This window comes from Pteropus vampyrus, unplaced genomic scaffold (assembly GCF_000151845.1).
Source record: "Pteropus vampyrus isolate Shadow unplaced genomic scaffold, Pvam_2.0 Scaffold29, whole genome shotgun sequence".
NCBI lineage: Eukaryota > Metazoa > Chordata > Mammalia > Chiroptera > Pteropodidae > Pteropus > Pteropus vampyrus.
Window position 1 is genome coordinate 197,026 of NW_011888810.1, and position 20,243 is coordinate 217,268.

Here is a 20,243-nt window from a genome sequence, read left to right on the forward strand (position 1 = left end):
GGGCTTTCCTCCAGTGTTGGCGAGGAGTCTGTGCAGGTGCAGGAGCCAGTGTAGCTCAGGGGATGAAGAGGATAAAGGCAATTGAAAATTACTTTGATCACACTAGGAAAAGGGCCATAGACTGCAATTTAAAATGCTCACACCTTTTGAACCATGCATTTCACTTGTGAGAGTTTATCCTACAAAACACTTCGTACATGTGCATGAAGATATATATTCAGGCATTATTATTGCTGCGATATTTATAAAAGGGAAAACCAGGAACCACCAACATCTCCATTGACAGGGAGTTGGTCACGCTGTGGACCACCTACGAAACAGAACACAATACAGAGCCATTAAAATGAGGGAGGTAGTTAATTGTTTGGCATGACTGATCAGAAGGGAAATCTCCTGTACTGGATGATGCAAACCCATGTGTCATGCATTCCAGATGGAAGGAACCTTGGCCTGGGAGATGGAGGAACCCGCCCTCCCGAAGGCTTCTGCGAATTGTCTTGAATTACTAAACCTTATGGTGGGTTTCATTGACATTTGCTACCAATAAGAAAGATCAAGATCACCCAAAGCAGGTAACAAAAGCAAAAGGGGTAAAAATAAAAACAACAGCAATGGCCTATGTTTACCGAGTAACTATCACTTCCCGCATTGAGTGAAACTCTCTGCATGCATTACACCTTGTGATTCTCACCATATTACTTAACTTGAGGAAATAAGGAGCATTATTTCTCCCATTATACAGATGAAGACAAAGATATAAATCCTGATAAGACTGCAACATAGTATAGATAATGTGATCCCATCTTTGTGAATAAAAAGCAGGACTTCCTAGACGGAAAGGGAAAAGACAGGTGAGTGGAGAGAGCCGACAACTTTTTGTCTTATATCCTTGCATGAAATTTTAATTTTTTTCCCAATGGAAAGGAATTATGTTTTAATCAGAAAAAAATAGTTTGGGAGGGAATAAAATGCCCTTGAATTCAAAGTGTACTCGAAATTAAGTTGCTCTCTAAAGTACTTCAACAAAAGAAGAATAAAGACAGAGGAATCACTGTCTTGATGTTAAGCCTCACTATATAGCTACAGTAATCAAGACAGTGTGCTGTTGTTGGAGAGACATATAGAGCCATGGAACAGAAGAGAGAACCCAAACTTTCAAAACTCAAGAGTAAAAATACGATTCAATTAGAAAATAGTTTTCAACACTCTGAACCAACATACACAATGGGACAATTCTGGGGTTCCGAGGCAATGAAGTTAACTCTGGTGGAGCCTTTATTCACCTGAGTGATGGAATATCTCTTAATTAGTCTCAGTCACGTTGGTTCGAGGGTGACAAAATGTCACCATCCATGACTGACCTTGAGGATAATTTCTAATTTGTCCATGATAAACCAGCTATAACCTGAACACATGACATAACTTCCCTAACCCTCAGCTTCCTGATCTGCGACCTGGAGAGACTAGGAGAACCTATCTCATGAAGAGATCATGAGAATTAAACGCAATAATGCACAGAAAGGACTGTGCACAGTGACCACTGTCACCAACATCCCCATTTTACAGGTAAGAAGACTGAGGTCGGAAGAATTAAGAAACTCATGTCATATCCAAGAGCTGGGGAATGATGGAGATAGGACTGAAGCTAAGAGTCATTTGATACCCAGACCATATATATCCACATAGCACCCCGCCCTGCCTTGTGAATAAAAGAACTTAGATACGGAACTGGGATTGTGAGGTAATAAAAGCAGTCCTTCTAGTCCGATCAACAGTGTGCACAGAGAGACAGCTGGGAACCAGGCATTTAAGCCCTTCCCCTTCCTTGTCTCCTCCTTATAACCTATCCTCTGAGACTCTCTGGGTCAAAATAATTGGGTTCACCATTTTTAAGAATCCTGTACATTCAAATTGTCACATTCCTGACAGCAGCATTTGCTGCCGCATTTGCTGGACATTCAAAGCCCCAAAGCAGCCTTGTCGTATGAACAGCTTACCATATTACTTTGCCCAGCTGGTGAGTGATACTTTTAAATCTTTTTCAGAGGTCTCAGATCCATGACCTTGACACATGGTTTGGTCAAGCGGAGATGATGGACTTGCCTGGGGCTCCGTATCCCACAACAGCCTACAAACTCATCGATGGCGACACAGCTGTTTTAATCAGGGGCTGTCGACAAAGTACACAAATAGAACTCTGCCAGGAGCTGTTCGGGGTCACCATGGCTGGTTCCCCTCAACAATATTTTATTGTGCAAATGCTGACAAACAGCACTCAAATGGCTCCTGAGGAGCCATCTTGCCGGCCCATCTTGACGTGACTTTCCTCTTTCCTTCCCTCTCAAAGTGTTACTGCTCTTTGGGGAACTTGCCCTGTTGACACTGTCCATATGAAGCTACATTTCTGCTAAATGAAAGAAGTCCATCATTTTTATACCAGTCTTCCAGACACTAGGAGAGCCTACCTTCCCCTACCAAAATGTCACATGAGAAAAAGATAAGCCGTGTTTAAAATTACAGAATGGTCATAGAGCTCATGCAAATGAAGTTAACATGATGCTTTTCTCTAAGCAACAGGGCCAGGGAAAAGGGAAAAAAAAACCCCTCAAAATCTTTTAAGGCCCTAAACCCAAGATACATTTTCCAGATGCAGGGCAGATTTCCATGCCAACCTAGCAAGTGTTACTGCTCAGATATGTCAGAATCTCAGAGACGGAATCTTCAAGGAGAAGAGTTCTGTCAGATAAGCTGAAAGCTTTATTCTGTATCCTTCCAACTTACACTTACCGATTGCATTTTCTGGCTACAAAATGTCTTCCTTAGTTTTCCCTTGAACCATGCCAACAAATGCCAAGACTGAGGAAGTGGAGTGCTCTAGAATCTCAGTCCAACTATTTCAGGGTAGGGATGAGTCTCTGGGTGGCTATAACCATCACAATGGCTTCTTTATGGAGCCACATGCCAGGCATATGCTCGCCATATATTATTGGCTTGACGTTGAGATGCTCTACTTCATTTAATCCTTATTACAAGGTAAGTACATTTATCTTGATTTTACTAATAAATAAACCAGCTCTCAGAGAAGTTAAGTAATATGTCTAAGCTCACCCAGCCAGGGAAATGGCAGTGTAGGGATTTAAAGCAGATCTGAGATCAACACATGGGTCTTCAGAGCTTGGCTAAATGTCCATTAACACAAGAAGAATCTGTTAATTGCCTCCCATTGCCAGTCAGATAACAGGTAGCACATGGAAGTGAGCAGGATCTGAGGATTCTATAGAAGATGGAAGCTAAAATACATTTTGGTAACTGACAATGATTTTTAACTTTGATGGTCCTAGACTGTCTTGTCTATCTCGGCAGATTCAAGGCTTGTTGCAAGGCCCACCCCCCTGCATCTAAGGTGTCAGCTCATGTGAGTCAGCTTGTCAGTCTTCCATGAAGATGGCCAAAGAGTTTTCCAATTGGACGTTGGGTTGTTCCATTGCCTTGCTCCCGCTGAATAGCCTTGAAGAGATGGGATTTAAATTGTGTCGAGGATATTAGTCTAAAGTGAATGAAGTGGAGAGTAGACTTCTCGTTTATGTCCCCAGAGTGATAAATGAGGGAGTGTAATTTTTTTTCTAAGCCAAAGAAAATGGGAAACCAACGTGGATTTCAGACACATGAGAAATAGCTTATGAATTTAGATGATAGCTCGGCAGAAATAAATTGTACATCTGTTCATTCATTTTAATAAAGTGGAGGGATGGCATGCTGCTGGAGCCCTTGGAGAACCCTGGGTTTTTAAAATTATGGTCCTATAATAGTAGCATTAAAATTTGTAATGCAGCCAGTGGTTTCTGAATTGGAGGGAAAATTCATTTATAAAATAAAAGTTCAGACTTTGGAATGTAAATGGGAAAATGCAATTTTTCTTGGCCAGATATGAATTAGTCCTGGGAGGGTGCTGTAACATCTTGACCATAAAATATATTTTACAAATCTTATGAGAAAGTTTTCAGACTGCTGACAAAACTTCTTTGGGCAATCTCTATCTAGGTAAATTGTGCAGGTACGAAACATATGGTAAACTGGCTTTGTTATTACTGCCTTGAACTTGGTCCGTCTTGTACAAGGGTAATTATGGGTTAATATTTACATTGAAGATGAGTCTAGCGTGTTACGAATACAAAAAAATCATTTTTACTCATTAGTAGAAACATAAGGAGGAGAACTTTTATAGACCAGCAATTACGAGGTACCATAAAAATTTACTCATTCAACGAATGGTATTTTCTTATTACAGGTGAGCCCTATGCTTGATTTTGGGGAAAATACAACTATTCTGATTGTAAGTTTCCTACTGACTTCAAAACCTAGAGCATTATTAAAATTTCTTCAAAAATAGGTATTGAGCCCACAGAAAGCTTTAAGGCAGAGTAAGCAATTTCAATTTTATTTCACAAATCAACACTCCAGTTTTCAGGTGGTAAAAAGTATAAATGAACCAGTAGTGCCAGCTGGCTATGGATAACACAGACCCTGAGAGGAAAACCCCAGGCTGCCTCAAATAGATTTTATTTGACTCCTAATGAAATACCAAATAGATGACACATTTCAGCCTTATAAGCTTGCAAAAAACAAAACAAAACAAAAAAACCCCCAAAAAACCAAAACCAACCAACCAACCAACCAAACAAACAAAAAAACAGAGCTCATAAAGAGGTTGTGTTTAGTCTTAGAATTGAGGGCAATTAGCTAATGTCTTAGCTCAGCTTTTGCCCAAAGATGTAAGACATTCTCGCTAGGTTTGTGGGAATGTGGTTAATACCTCAAAAAGTCACAGGGATAAGGAGGCTGGGATGTGACTCATCAGTGGGGATAGAACAGAGATGGGACAAAGGCCACAAATAAACTGTTCAAATTCCTCCCAGGCAGGATGATGATGTGAGTATTGGTCAGATGAAGGAAGATATAAGACCCCAGAAAGTTTTGCAATTAACATCTCTTGTTAACCAATGCTCAGAATTAGAACTATTCAGGTCAGATGCCTCCTGGGAATTCTATTTTATATATCTGTGTTGATCTATGTCTAGTTTCTTAGGCTGCATTGCTCAAAGTGAGTTTACTGCATCAGTGAATAGGAATCTTGTCAAGGTTTTTGATAGTGTCCGGATCTAGCATCCACTCTTGAGCAAGGCTCTGCTGCCTCCTCCAGTGGGATCTATTTTGAATTGGAAATAGGGGGCAAGGTCATCTGCTGAGAAAGAGAGATGGACAAAAGAGAGCTTTGAAGAGAGCACAGAAGGTTGAAATCAGCCACCAAGCGAGTAGCAAAAGGGGCTGTTTAGAGTTACATAGTAAAAGAAGAAGACCCCACTCATACCTGGGCAAAAAAGCCATATGTATGTGACTCGCACTTAAATATCATCTGTTGATTCACTCATCTTTAAATGCCCCCATCACAGTGCCTGGCTCATAGTAGGTGCTTCACTAATGCCCATGGACCACCTGAGCGTCAGCTATATCCTAAGCACTTCCAGATTCCTCATGTAGTTTTCTCTCCTGTGCAATATCCTGGCAACACAATCACCATCACATTATTCACAGAAAGTCCCCATGACACTCCGTGTTTTAACACATCCAGATGGCTGATGGTTCCCCTGCATCCACAGGCCTCTGGCATCGAGTCTGGCCTCAACATGGTCACAGAATGAAGAATATGAAACAGCCACATGCTGTGTGGCAAAGTCAGCTAAAGAAATAAAAAAAAAAGCCCAGGAATAAGAAGCAAACCTGTTTCCTTACATGATACCTGTGGCAGAATTGCTCCAAAGGAAAGGCCCTCCATTAACCTGACTTGGAGCTTCATTTTCTGCCATTTTCAGCCATGTCATCATCACTCGTGTTTGTCTCCTGCTACCCCGCAGCTCATGCGCAAGGGCAGGCTGACCTTGACTTTTCAGATTTACAAGCCCTTGGGCTGACGTGCCTCCTGGAGAAAGCTCCAGACTTCTCCTCCTGCAGTGCAAGGAAGAAACAGACGGGACTCTTCCCGAGCTAATGGCAACTGACCCTCCCCACTCCCTTGGAGAAGATGGGCTGGCTGTGCTCCAGCTTAACAACAAGTGGATGACACCTACCGCTTTCACAGAGCAAAAGTGGGAATTGCAAAGAGAAGATAACTTATTTTGTACAGGTCCGAGAGGTAAGTAACAAATCCCAGGACCAGCAGAGGAAGCAGACAGTCGTGTCACAGAGAAGCCCGGTAACAGGCCTCGCTCTCAACACGGAACCCTGTCAGTCACGGTCACTGGCATGTAGGAGGGCGATGAAGAGAATGAATCTGCAAAATATAAATAATGTCTCTCCCACAGTACAGAGTGTGAAAGGGCCACCCTTAAAAACACACGCATTGGGGCTTTGGAACACAGAAGCCAGCGAAGCCGTCTAGAGGAATTAAGCGGCTCCTGAGATGATGGATCTTTGAAGAGAATGCCGGGGCTCATCTATTTTGGCTTAAAGTACACAACATGCACACACACATTTTATTTAGGTGAGAAATAGGGAAAATGATAATTTACACACAGTGATGCTCTGGTAAATGTTTAACAACTGAATCTTAAGGAGGGAAAAAAAGCCCTGATTTGTAGCTTGTGCCAACTTCTGTGCTGTAAATACCCACATCATGGCTGATTTCAAGCTACCAACGTGATGTCACCACACACAGAACTGGGAAGAGATGTGCTTAATTAACTTTTGCAAGGCTGGTGCAAGGTGCCCCCTTGCACCTCTGCTTATGATGACCAGGCTAAGGTACTGATTTGCTTTCAAAACGTTCTGGAATAGGTGAAAATGTAGCTTCAATCAGTGGGCATCCCCTTCTTTGGGAAGCATCTCACCCTATCCTGTGGGGTCCCACTGGTGCGGTCAACACAGGCCTCAATTTTTCTTCCTCAGATCAGGTGTGGACCAATCATTTCATCATTCCCTGGTGCTCAGTGTCTGGTCTGAGGTGGACTTGTGACCCAGTAAAGTCAATCAAGGTCTTTTTATAAGATTAGTATTTGGATCTGGGCAAACGGGGAAGGTATGTCTTCCTCTGCACAAAAGCCATGGGGACATGAGCTTAGGGATACCAGAGGCCATCTTTCCTGCCACGAGGAGAGATCCTACCAGAGAATAAAGCCAACACCGAGAGCCAAGCAGAGCCAAGCAGAGGGAGTGGTATATAGACAGCATTCCGATAAAGCTGTCAGAATCCTGGAGGCAGCCAAATCCAAAGTCAGAAAGCCCTTAGGCTTCTCAGTGATGAGTACTAATGTATTGTCCAGACGACTACAAACCCAATGACCAGTGATGAGTACAAACTCAATGGACAGTGACAAGTACCAACACAATGACCAGTGACAAGTCCCAATGCAATGCCCAGTGATGAGTACCAAGGCATTCCCCATTGACGAGTACCAGTGTAATGCCCTCTGATGAGTACCTCTGCATTCCAGGATTTGCTCATGCTAGTTCGAAATGGGTTTCTGCCTTGAACAACAAAATGAGTGAAAGCAGAAGTTCTTTATCTCTGGAGAAACTACGAGCAGATTTTCTTGAGGAAGACTGAGCCTCTAGTCTCATCTTTACTCTAACTGATTTGTGTTTTCAATTTCCCAGAGCCCAAAGGGAAAAAAGATATTTTAACCAACATTATACAAGGCTGGTACAAGCGGTCAATTCAGTTCTCTGGGGTTTGTTGAGACTTTCCTCTGAGCGACAGGGCCCAGTGCCCATCATGTGGGAGGCCAGTGCTTGGCTGTTGTAAACCAGACAGCTAACCAGTTCTGGCTGTGATATATAGATTCACAGTGCTGAATTGAACCTGTGTTAAACCATGCATCCAGGGGCGATTAGCAAAGGCATCTGTTCCTATTTGCAGAGCTGCCGGGAAAGAGTGCTGTTAGATTTGATTTAATGCAGCAAATATTCTTTGTGTTCCCTCTGTGTACACCACTCTGTGATTGAAGGGGGAGATTGTGACAAATGAAGCTGTGTCTGCCCTCAGGGAGCTCCAGTCTAGAGGAGGCAGAAATGGATGCCTCCCTAGAATGCTGATCCATTGTGTGCTGGGAAGAAGACTTTGATTGAGGCAGGAACAAAACGCTGAAGAAGCACAGATCGTAGAGAGACAGTTAATTCTGACTGGAATATTAGGGGGAGCTTCAGGGAACTGCACAGCTTCCTGAAGCCTGTCACTGAAGGAACAGACTCACAGAGGGTGGGCCACCTCGCCCACTCATCCTTGTGTTTGTGGCGTACGGGCTAGCCCCAGCTCCTCCTCTCAGGCCCTCAAACACCTCTCATGTGACTCAGGGCACATGCACATGCTGTGTGCTCTGCCCAGAATGAGCTGTCCTAGCACTGCCTCTCCTCATGTCATGTAGCAAAGCCAAGACTTAAAGGATGAGAAATTACTTAATGATCTCACCTTTCTATACCCCAGACTAGGTCTGTTTTCCTTAGGTCATGTTGCTGAAGTTCTGAATTTATCTGTGGGATACATCCCTCTGGCAATACTTTAATATCTGTCCTCCTTGCTAAGTCTCAAGAAAACAAGGACTTGCTCATCTTACTTAAATCTCCAGCCTTCAGCTCACTGCCTGTGTTGGATGAGCATGCGCTAAGTGCATGAATGAAAGAGCTGAGGCCACTTTCAACCCTGCTAACTCAGAACAAGTACATCAAATGCACAAAGACTGGTGAACTTGAAGAAGCACATTATCTCACTAATGATTATGGAACGGTGGTAATGACAGTCATAAATTTAAAAGATTTAAAAATTGTTATCAGAGATAGCAGACTAGTATAAAAATGACCCTAGTTAATGAACCAAAGTTTTTCTCGCTTTATAGGTCTTTCCCTGAATTCTCCAGTGAGTAAAACCTGGATTTCAATGGAGATCTAATAATTGGTGTACCATTATAAGCTATTGACAGCCATGCAGGTCGATTTCGAATTAGATATGCAAGCAAATGTCTATAAAGTAGAACTATCAATGTGTTTTCAAGAATGTTGCTGTGTTCAACATCGGTTATTTGACTTGGTCGTCAGGTCTCTTAACAAAAGGTTAGCTTGTCAGGGGCCTGGCTTCTTTCATTTCTAGACCCCATAGAGCAGGGGGCCCTGAACCCCGAGCCACAGACCAGTACCAGTCCGTGGCCTGTTAAAAATCTGAACCACACAGCAGGAGGTGAGCGGCAGGTGACTGAGCAAAGCTTCATGTGTATTTGCAGCCACTGCCCGGCGTTTGCATCGCCTCCCCACCTCCACTTCAGACCGTCAGGCATTAGGAGCACCGGTCCTTGGTGCCAAAAAGGTTGGGGACCGCTGCCATAGCGTCAGGACAATGTGAAGAAACTCAGAAGGTGAGTACAGTGTAGCAGTTGGGAGCTGGGCTCTGGAACCAGATGCCCTGAGTCGGCATCTCTGCCTCACCACCCTGTAACTTCGGGCATGTTTTTTAACTTCCCTGTGTCTTAGTTTCCTCATCTGTGAAATGGAAATAATAAGATTACTTATGTAATAGGGCTGCTGAGAATTAAATGAGTTAAGATGCCTAACGCATTTTGAACAGTGCCTCACACAGATAAGCACTTAATAACTGTTAGCTTAAAAAAGTTGGTTTTATGGATGAAAATGTTTTTCAGTCTTTGCTTGTAAGAAATGATTATTAGATTTACCCACTGGGCCCATTGTGTGCTGGGAAGAAGATATAAACCTGCTAATCAAATCCATTGGCTATTAAAAGACTACTCCCCTTTTTTCAAATTGAAGAAATCGTGGAGGGAAAGAATAGCTTAGACTTGTCCTGGTGAGCTCGACAGAAAATTTTTTTGATTGCTGCAGTTATATCCAGGCCTTGCACAAAATATTGTCCAGATCTGAACAGAGAGGCAGGTGAAGCAACAGGGAAGTGGAAGGCAGTAGTTGAAGTTCAGAAAGTTCAAGAAGAGCTGAGACTAGAGGTTATAAACCCAGCTCTTCAGCAAGCTCCTGGTGCACAAGTATAATAAGAAAAACTAAATACCTGTTCTGTGAGCCCCGGCAGGGAGTCCCAGAGAGCTGACCCACAGGGCAGGACCATGGAATAGGAATATAACAGCTGATTCTGACTGCATCAGGCAGAAATGCTCTAAGAATTGGGTCTACTGGCACTGAGCTGGTAAGTTGTTAAGCCTTTCTTGGTGCGGAAGTAGCTTAGTGCAGGGTTAAAAGCATGAGATCTAGAACTCTTGGCAAGTTCTTCAGCTCTCTGAGCCTCGGTCTCCACGCCCATGAAATGGGGAAGGCAATAAGAGCACCTATCTCGGGGTTGGCGGGAGAAGTGAAGGACGGACCGTATGTAAAGCCCTTAGACCCTGCCTGGCACAAAGCCAGTGCTTTCAGATGTTTGCACTGGCTTCTGGATATTTATTTAATGACAAAGAGGACAAAAGAGCAGGTCCAGGAGTATTGAACAAACAGAACTTTTGATAGAATGACCAGTCTTGTCTTTGATAAGAACTCATTATGCATTTGCTGTTGTTCTTGGGGGCAGTTCCTACATTTAAAGAAAGACATCTCTTTGAATTTGCAAGGAAAAAGGAGATGCACAGTTCAGAATCTCAAACTCTAGTTCCCTGTGACTTCGGAGAAGGAATCAGCCTGCTAAACCTCAGCTTTCTCATCTGCATGGGGATGACAACCAGGCGCTCTTCACTGGATTGTTGTGGTATTAGGTGACATTATGTGCAATGTGGAAGGTCATCATAAGCTTAAAAATGACTATGCAAATGTCTGCTAATGTTGATTTCCTGCTGTTGATATTATTCCCAGTTCTGTGAAGGATACAGGTGGTAGGGTCACACGTTACTGGTGCCATCATCCCCAGCAATCTGACCAGTGATTCACCCGTATTGAACAACAATATTCTGGAGCAGCATAGAGGTGCTAAGTCTTGGAAGGTCACTCTCTACCCCAGTGGTCCCCAAACTTTTGGCACCAGGGACCAGTGCTCCTATGAGAATCTAATGCCTGATCATCTGAAGTGGAGCTGAGGCAGTGATGCTAGCACTGGGGAGCGGCTGCAAATACAGATGAAGCTTCGCTTGCTCACCTGCTGCTCACCTCCTGCTGTAGGCTCCATTTCTAACAGGTCATGGACTGGTACCAGCCCATGACCCGGGGGTTGGGAACCCCTGCTCTCTCCTTTGTAGTGTCCGCCAATGTCTTCCAACTGTCCTTTGAGTAAATCCAGCCTCCTTGCCTTGTCTGCACGATCTGGCCTTTGCCATCCCTCATCCTGTCTCATGCTACCCCAGCCACACTGATGGCTCTCATTTTCTCAAGCAAGACATGCTCTCCCATCCTTGGGGGTCCTCACATGGACCCTCTGAATCCTCCAAATTCTTACTGTTATGGGTTGAATTGTGTCTTCTCAAAAAGATATGTTGGAATCCTAACTGACAGTATCTCAGAATGTGACCTTACCTGGAAATAGAGTCTTTACAGAGGTAAAGATATTAGAGGTAAAGGTAAAGGTAAAGATATTATTTTAAAGATATTAAAATAAGGTATTTGAATAGGCTCTAATCTGATATGACTAGTGTCTTTATGAAAAGGGGAAATTTAGACACAGACATACACACAGGGAGAACTTCATGTGAAGACAAGGGCAGAGATCAGGTGATGCATCTACAAGCCTACAAATGCCACAGATTTCTAGCAAACCACCAGAAGCTAAGAGACAGGCATGAAGAGATTCTCCTGCAGACATTTTGATTGTAGGCTTTTGGCCTCCAGAACTGTGAGAGAATAAATGCATGTTCAAGTCACACAGTGTGTGGTACTTTGTTACAGCAGCCCTAGGACACTAACAGTCATTGTAAATGTCATCTTATCAGAGGAGACCTCCCTGAACTCCACAGTAGGTGCCGCATTGTCCCCACCTGTGGTATTCACCCCATTCCATCTTGTTACTAGGAGACATCTCTGGCTATTTGTTGGTTGGTGGTCTCCAGTTTAGACTATAACTTCATGAGGTCAGGGGCCATGCTTCTCACGCTCACCACACTATATCCCAACCTAGCACAGTGCCTGGCAAAGAGGAAGCATGGAATTCTTGTCTGATGGCTGGGCCAGTGAATGAATGAATAAATGAGTGAACTTCGGAAAGCAACCGTATAGTGTTATGATGTGCAATATACAAATATAGGTACATTCAGGTAAGACAGGCTGAAGAAGATACTTCTCATAAATTCCTGTCTTCTCAGATATGGGTGGGTCAACAGTGAAGTAAAATGCTGCCAACTTGGGAAAAGATATTCAGTCTGTAACCAAAATAGATTTCAGTTTGGAAACCAATGGATATATGAAAATCAATTCTAGATTGTTTTGATTAATCTCATTTAGAAGAATAAATCCATACGGAATTCTGAAGCTGTGGAATATTTTCTTTCTTTCCTGTTTTTAAGGTCCTAGAATAAGTTGAGCCTGTCTCCGCTCTAATGAATCCTTTAGGTAGTATTAACACTGAGTTTTCTTCCTTTTCTTTTCTTTTTTAACTTGGCTGGTGGGGAAGTAGATTTAGGGCTCTGTACAGTTTATACAGATTCATTTATTTAGTCCTGGAAAGGAATTTAACTCCAACCTTCTTGGCTGTTGGTGCACCACAGTGAAATAATATACCTCGTGATCACCTGTGACTTCTGTGTTACATTGATTTTTCACTGGCAGCAGCATTTTGTGTCACAATGAGACTGGCCTTGGATCTGCTATTTGCCTCGGGTGGTGTCTCTCATCTCTAGAACCAGTGGGTTAGATGAGATTCTTTCTCAAGTCTCTTTCAACAACATGACTCTTTAAAGTTTCAATAGCTTCTGTTGCTTACTGTCAAACATTTCCTTTGCAATTTATTCACTCATTCACTCATTATTTGGTCATATATTACATGTCAGGCTGGGTGCTTGGACCAGAGTAAGGAATGAAAGAGATAGAGTTTCTTTTCTCGTGGAGCTAATATTCTAATTTGTGGAGAGGACAATAAATGAATAAATAACTTAATTATATGGCACACTAGAAGGTGAATATTACATGTTGTATATTAGAATAAAATATGTACATATTAGGATGTGTACATATTGCAACAGAATATATAATGGAATATTACATAACAACATATAATGGTATACATGTTAACACTGTATATAATATGAAATAGAATAATATAGAAGCTGAGACACAACAGGCTGTAGTATTTGATGAATGAATAATAAATTCATCTCTGATTAAACATTTGATAGTCACTCCTTTACTTGGCCCTAGAAGCAGTGATGAAAAGGACACGTCCCTAAATATCAAGCATTCAAATGGCATTGGGGAGATATAGTATGAGTACATGATTAACAGGCAGTGTGATAATACTATGCTAGGGGATGCCTAGTGTGTATAGGAACAAGGAGAAAAAAGCAACAACCTAGTGAAGGATTTGTAAATTGCACATTGAAGGATAAATTGGTGTTTTCCAGGTACAAAAGAAGAGAAAGGCATTCCAGGGAGAAGGGAAAGGAATGTACCATGGCGTCAAGGCATCTAAAGCTTGGCATATTAGGGAATAAGTAGAGCTTCATGTGGCCTGAGGTGAAGGTCGGCTGTGATCAGGTGAAGAGTGTTTAAGACCATCGCACATAAGACTCAGTGATCTTATTTCTAACATTGCTCAGTACAAAATGGTTTCCAGGTGCAGTGTGGGCTTGGACATTTTATTTTCCAATATGCTCCATTTTTATTGCTTTTGGCTTTCTATTTTTGAACTCAAGTTCTCATTTTGCAAGCTGCATTATGGAAGTATAGTAAGGTTACATTCTTAGAGTTAGAAAAATAGATGTTTTATAGCTTTGTGGTTGTCGCTCTTAGTGTGAGGATATTGTCTTCGAATAGAAGCAGATGGATGAAGTCTTCAGAGGCCACTGTGCTCTGGAGTGGCTCAGTGGTGAGACTGCCAACTGTACTAAAAGATTGCTTTTATTGCCATTGAGTTGCTGCTGACCCTCTAAGCATAAGCAGAGGGTTATCAGAGGCACAGATTTTACATAGAGGTTCACACAGGAACGATGGGGATCAACACACCATGAATATAATTAGGAAAGAGTGATTAATGCAATAAATCATCTGGCTGTCCGGTCTACCTCTACAAGAGATTTGAAGAACCAGTCACAGGTTACATTTTTTTCACTTAAAATAACCCAGCTGTTTTGACATCACACACACAGTTTATAATTGGCACAGGCATTTTCAACTAAGCAAAATTTCTCATCCTGCTGTTCATGAAACTGTTAAATCTGGGAATGCACCCACTACCCATTTCCTTAGCTGGAAGAATCCCATTTGGATGATGGCTTCTATTTATAGAGCACTGCTTATATTTGTACAAATGTTTCCCTTCACTCTCTTTTAGTCAGGAAATGCAGCTATAGACCTGCTGTTTCAAGTACCTCTAAAATTTGAACACTAGGAGATTTAATTGATGATATCATGTTTTTCTATGACCCTGGTGCAGTAGAAGAAAGCAATGAACTCACCCCTTCGAAGTAAAGATAAATGGGAAATGTGGGTGTTGGCTGTTTTGCAGCTAACCCCTCTTCTATTATATAATGAGAAGTTGGGAATGCAATTTACAATAGATGGCTCCTAGCATCCTTAGACAAGGTAGTGTCTTGGGCACAGGTGGACCAGGAACTGATGTAGTCATGAGCGATGTTACTGTTTGTACAACTGGAAATTGGTGGTACCCGTGCATTGAAATCACACTGTTCTATTCTCTTCAAATATTTCATTTCTTCACATATTGGCATTCCCCCATCACTGCACGAAGCATGGGATAAAGATCTCAATAGCGCATGTTTGTTTTAATCTAAAACTTCAGCGACATAGAAAACTGTCAGATAAGTGATTTCACAGCATCACAGAAAAAAGACACATATTTCACAATTATGGCTATAAAAAGCTTCATGGAAAAAGGAAGATTGGACTATTTGGAATAACATTTAATCATCTTTAAAGATTTATCTGGTTGTTAAAATGTCTTGGGCTCCACCCTCCAGAAAAGTCACTTGAGTCAGATAATTGAAATGGGTTCGATTTTCTAAGAAATATGTGGTTGGGTTTCTGGATTAATCTCTATTGAACAAGCGAATGTGTAATTATGTGGTCAGTGTTTAGAATTGGCACATCTGAATTTAAAAGGCTCTCCTAAGGGAAATAAACTCTTATGGAAGTAGAAGAATTTAATTTAAAGCACTCAAATGTATTTCATGGCATCCTGCAGGAGTGGATAAATATGTTCACTTCAATTAGACTTTTGGTAAAAGATGGCACACAAAGGTACATTTCTTAACTTCATACCTGGAACTGCCAAACTACAAAAAACCAATGCAAAGATCCAAAAGAGTTAGAAAACTCCAGATATTCAGGTCAACTCAAAAGTGAGGGAATCAGAAAGCAAAGCTTGCCTCTAATTATGTCATTCAGTTATCTTGGGGAAGAGTCACTTGATCATCGATATCAAGGAGGAGACACAAAAATTTTCTTAACCTTTTTACTAAGGTGAGTTGATTTTTAAGCAATGGTATAAGAGTGGGTAGACATTGTCAAACCATTTAATTATATATTTTTCCTCAATGCATATTTTTAATGAAAATATTATGAGGTTTTTTGACACAGTGAATTCCATTCACACAATGTCTACTGCTTTTCCTTGATACTCTAGATTAAAAAAATTAATCCAGATTTTTTTTTCTTCGTTTATGGGAATTTGGGCAAGCTTACCCTAGACCATCCCTCACATCTAGAATAACTCAAGAATATGCACTTAACACAAAAACCCCACCTATCTGAAAGCACTAAAGAACTACCAAGGCAGCTAGAACCTGAGGGTCCGAGATTCTGCAGAAAAGGGAAGTGAAGCCAATATTCTATGGAATTTTACCCGTAAGGCATTTTCTAAATTGTAAGGGCACAGGGACAAGAGGCTCAGAATCTAAACAGAAGCTACTGGCTAAGAGACCATGAAGCTGAGCAGAACTTTCGGGAGTTTCATGGGGCTCAGAAGACAGCCACTGACATTTAGGGTCTTCGAAGCAAAACTGTTGAAAAGCAAAGACAAATACATATTATTAAAATCAGCCAGAGAAAAGAGCCACATCTATTTTAATGGAGAAGAAAATAATCCTGACAGCTGACCTTTCAGCAAACATAAACATATTAGACTCTCAGTGAGGACTCCAGAAGGTCTGCACCCAAGAAGTTAGGGGAACCAGGATAAGGAGATGAGTTCTTATAAAAGACTGAAACCCAGCTATGAACCAAGTCAATCCCAAACTAATTTAAAGTCATCTTTTTCTATTCATCGGTTTACAGAAAACGAAAGTAATTTTTTTTTAATGGAGGAATATAACTTCGGCCAGAGCCCCAAATTATCTCTAAAATGTTTTCTAATTTGCTATTTATGTTTATGTTTAAAAATTTCTCGGCATGCTAAGGGACCATAGCAAATGACCAAAAATCAAGAGAGAAATAATACAAATAGAAATAGATTTAGAAGTGGCCTAGATACTAAAGTTATCAGACATCACATTTAAAATAAGTCTGAGTAAGATATTTAAAAAATAGATAAAATGGAAAATTTTAGCAGAGAATTTTAACCTATAAAATAAATTAAAATCATATTTATTTATTTATTTATTATTATTTTTTTATTTTTAATTTTTTTTTTAACGCCTACAGCACCTGGTATTCCTAGGTGGTCTCCCATCCAAGTACTAACCAGGCCCGACCCTGCTTAGTTTCTGAGATCCAATGAGATCAGGCATGTTCAGGGTGGCATGGACGTAGACTGAAATTATATTTAAAATATAATACGGTATTAAGAAATCAATAGATGGGTATAATAGTAGACTAAATATAGTAGAAGAGAGGACTGGTGAGCTGAAAAAAAGTCAATGGATAGAAAATTTGTATATAAATATAAGAGTCTAAAAAGGAGAGAAAATGGGTTAGAAGAAATATTTGAAAAGGTATGTTACGAATCGAGATGCTTAAGGAAAAAATATGATTAAATACAAATTAAACCATATCTCAGCATACCATAGTAAAACTGTTGAAAAGCAAAGACAAATACATATTATTAAAATCAGCCAGAGAAAAGAGCCACATCTATTTTAATGGAGAAGAAAGTAATCCTGACAGCTGACCTTTCAGCAAACATTAATAGATGTCAGAAGTCGATGAAATGGCATCTTTAAAGTGCTGCAAGCACATACCTGTCAAATGAGATTCTGTATCCAGTGTAAATAGAATTCAAAAAAAAATTTTTAGAAAAACAATAAGTGGGACAATTTATCAACAATACACCTGCACTATTTTTAAAATGAAAAGAAGGACAATAGAGATAAAGTGAGTTCAAATGTTCTAATGTCCTTGCAGTATCTGAGAAGTCATAAAAATGCTAGTTTATATTAGGTTCTATAAGTCAAAGATATATATTTCAATTGCTCAGAAACTACTATAAGAATATGAAAATGAAGTACAACAAATAAGTTATTAGACAAGGATATAAAATGACAAAAATACTTGATTAATTCAGAAAGAGGTAAGCAATGAGAGAAAAATATATGAAAGATATAACAAATAGAAAACAAATATCAGGATTGGTAGATTTAAACCCGAACATATGATACTTGCTTTAAATTTGAATGGACAAAATAATCCAAGTGAGAAGACTAGGATTATCAGAATTGATTAAAAAAATAAAAAACCCCAACATACGCTGCTTATGAGACACATTCGTAATACAAAATTACAGAAAACTTGAGAGAAGGATGGAAAGAAATATAACATGATGACAGTAACCAAAAGATACCTGGAGTAGTTATTCTAATACCAGCTGAGATAAGTGTGAACACAAAAAGCATTTTCAGAGATAAAGAGGTAAGTTTTGTAATAATAAAGGTTCCTTGCATCAGGAAAATGGAATGATTTTAAATTTGTATGTACTTAATAGCACAGTTTCAAATATTCAAAGAAAGAACTGATATAACAAAAGAAATAGATATACCTATAACAATACCATATCTACTCTTTCCGTAACTGATAGAGTACGATTACAAAATATATAGATTTGAACAAGAATATTAAACAACTGTTGAATTCATATTATTTTTGAGTGCACATGGACCTCTTATCAAAATTTATCACATGCTGAGTTGTAAAACAAATCTCAAAAAATATCAAAGTATTAAAATCATATAGAGTATATTCTCTAACCACTGTGGCATTAAGCTAGATATCAGCAACAGAGAAATAAGGAAACTCCCAAATTTGTAAAATTAAGCAATACACTTCTGTGCACTGGTGGGTGGGAGGGATTTTTAGGAAGATTCTGAGCTGCTGATCAAGTTCTATTTCTTGATTTGGGTTTTGTGTTTGGCTTACAGAGAATAAAATCACTCCGTAGTTGTGTACTTTTTTGCACAGGCGTTATTTTTACTAAAAAGAAGTCAATACATCTTGAGTGAACCATATTAATTGCAATTTAGAAAGATATTTTGGAATGTTTCAATAAAACAAGTGAGAGATTATAGACTCCTAAATTTGGAGCAATATTGTGGCTAACTTCCTTTTCATTCTAACTACTGAGAAATTAAGAGAAAATTCATATAAAAACTTAACAAATTGTACATGAATGTCCATAACAGCATTATTCACAATAGCCAAAAAGTTGAAATAGTCCAAATGTCCATCAATGGATGAATGGATAAACAAATCGTGGTATATGCATGTAATGGAACATTATTCGGCCATAAAAAGTATTGAAGTTCTGATACAGGCTACAATGAGGAGGAAACCTGAAAACATTATGCTAAGTGAAGGAAACAAGTCACAAAAGGCCACATCTTTCTTCATTCCATTTGCATGAAATTTTCAGAATAAGCAAGTTCACTGGAACACAAAGAGGATTAATGGTTGCTAGGAGCTGCGGGGAAAGAGGTTGGGGAGTGGCTGCTAATGGGCATGGGGGTTCCTTTGGGGTAATGAAAATGTTCTGAAATTAGACAGTGGTGTGGATTTCACAACTCTGTGGATATACTAAAAGCCAATGAAGTGTACATTTTAAAAGGTGAATTTTATGTTATGTGTATTATATCTCAATAAAATTGTTATTAAAAAATTAATGGAATACGAAGCAAAAGTGATAAAGTTAAGGAATGAAAAAAAACAGATGTTATCCTGACATCATTCTGCATCAGATAATTCATTCAGAAGAAAAATTTTCAACACATGAAATTATATAGTTCCTTAGTTGTTTGATAAACTTACTAATGAAGAGAAGTGAATCATAATGAGCTCATTGGTAAAGATTTAAATTTCTTGAGATTTGATCGGCCATACAGACATCAATAATGACAATAGAAAACTCTTAATATGCCTTAAAACAAGGATGTGGATGACGTGGTTAACGAGTGTCATTGACTTAAAGATTAGTCTTTACACAAGAATATTTGAAATTGAATAGCTCACTCTATATCTATCTATCTATCTATCTATCTATCTATCTATCTATCTATCTATCTATCATTTATCTATCAACAGAAGCTTGATAGAGATGTTCTTAAATTTAACGACAATTTTCAAAATTTACATGAGTTTTTCAATAATGAAACATGTTGTGAATGTGAAAAAAATGTTTCTAAACTCTCAGTAATACAGAGCAAGTTTCTATGAATGCTGCTAGGGGAAAGACTAGATTTTTTTCGTTCTTTTTCTATAGAAAATGGTGTTCTATAATTATTATATAGAGAAGAGACCATTGAATTTGCAATTAAATGTGAAAGAGAAAAAGTATTACAGGGTGAATTAAGCAGTTAATTAGTAAAAAATTTTTTTTTATTACAAAAGCTAATAGTCCAAAGAAAAATAAGATTACTGAGCCATGAAGTTCTTGAAGACTTGACACTGGCTTTTAGAAATTGGAAACTAGACCCCAGTATCCACTTGATAACTTAATGTATCTGCCAGTGGCTCAGTTTCAGCCTGCCAGCTTCCTGCTGGTACCATTCACCCGTTTGTTAAAACTGGAACATTTACCCATTTACCTCTCATCTCCCAGCTGAAGGACAGGAACTTTCATGTTCCATGCCATCTTTATTATAGGTATTGTAATGTTATAGTCCAAA

At 39.7% G+C, this 20,243-nt stretch overlaps 1 protein-coding gene and 1 non-coding gene across 3 annotated transcripts in view; both read right to left on the reverse strand.

Moving 5' to 3' along the window:
- Window positions 1-20,243, reverse strand: part of CDH13 (cadherin 13) — a 985,836-nt gene that overhangs the window by 95,585 nt on the left and 870,008 nt on the right. The gene's annotated exons all lie outside the window — the stretch shown is intronic.
- Window positions 16,786-16,904, reverse strand: LOC111737687. The gene has a single exon (XR_002779508.1). It is a non-coding gene; the product is annotated as a 5S ribosomal RNA (ribosomal RNA).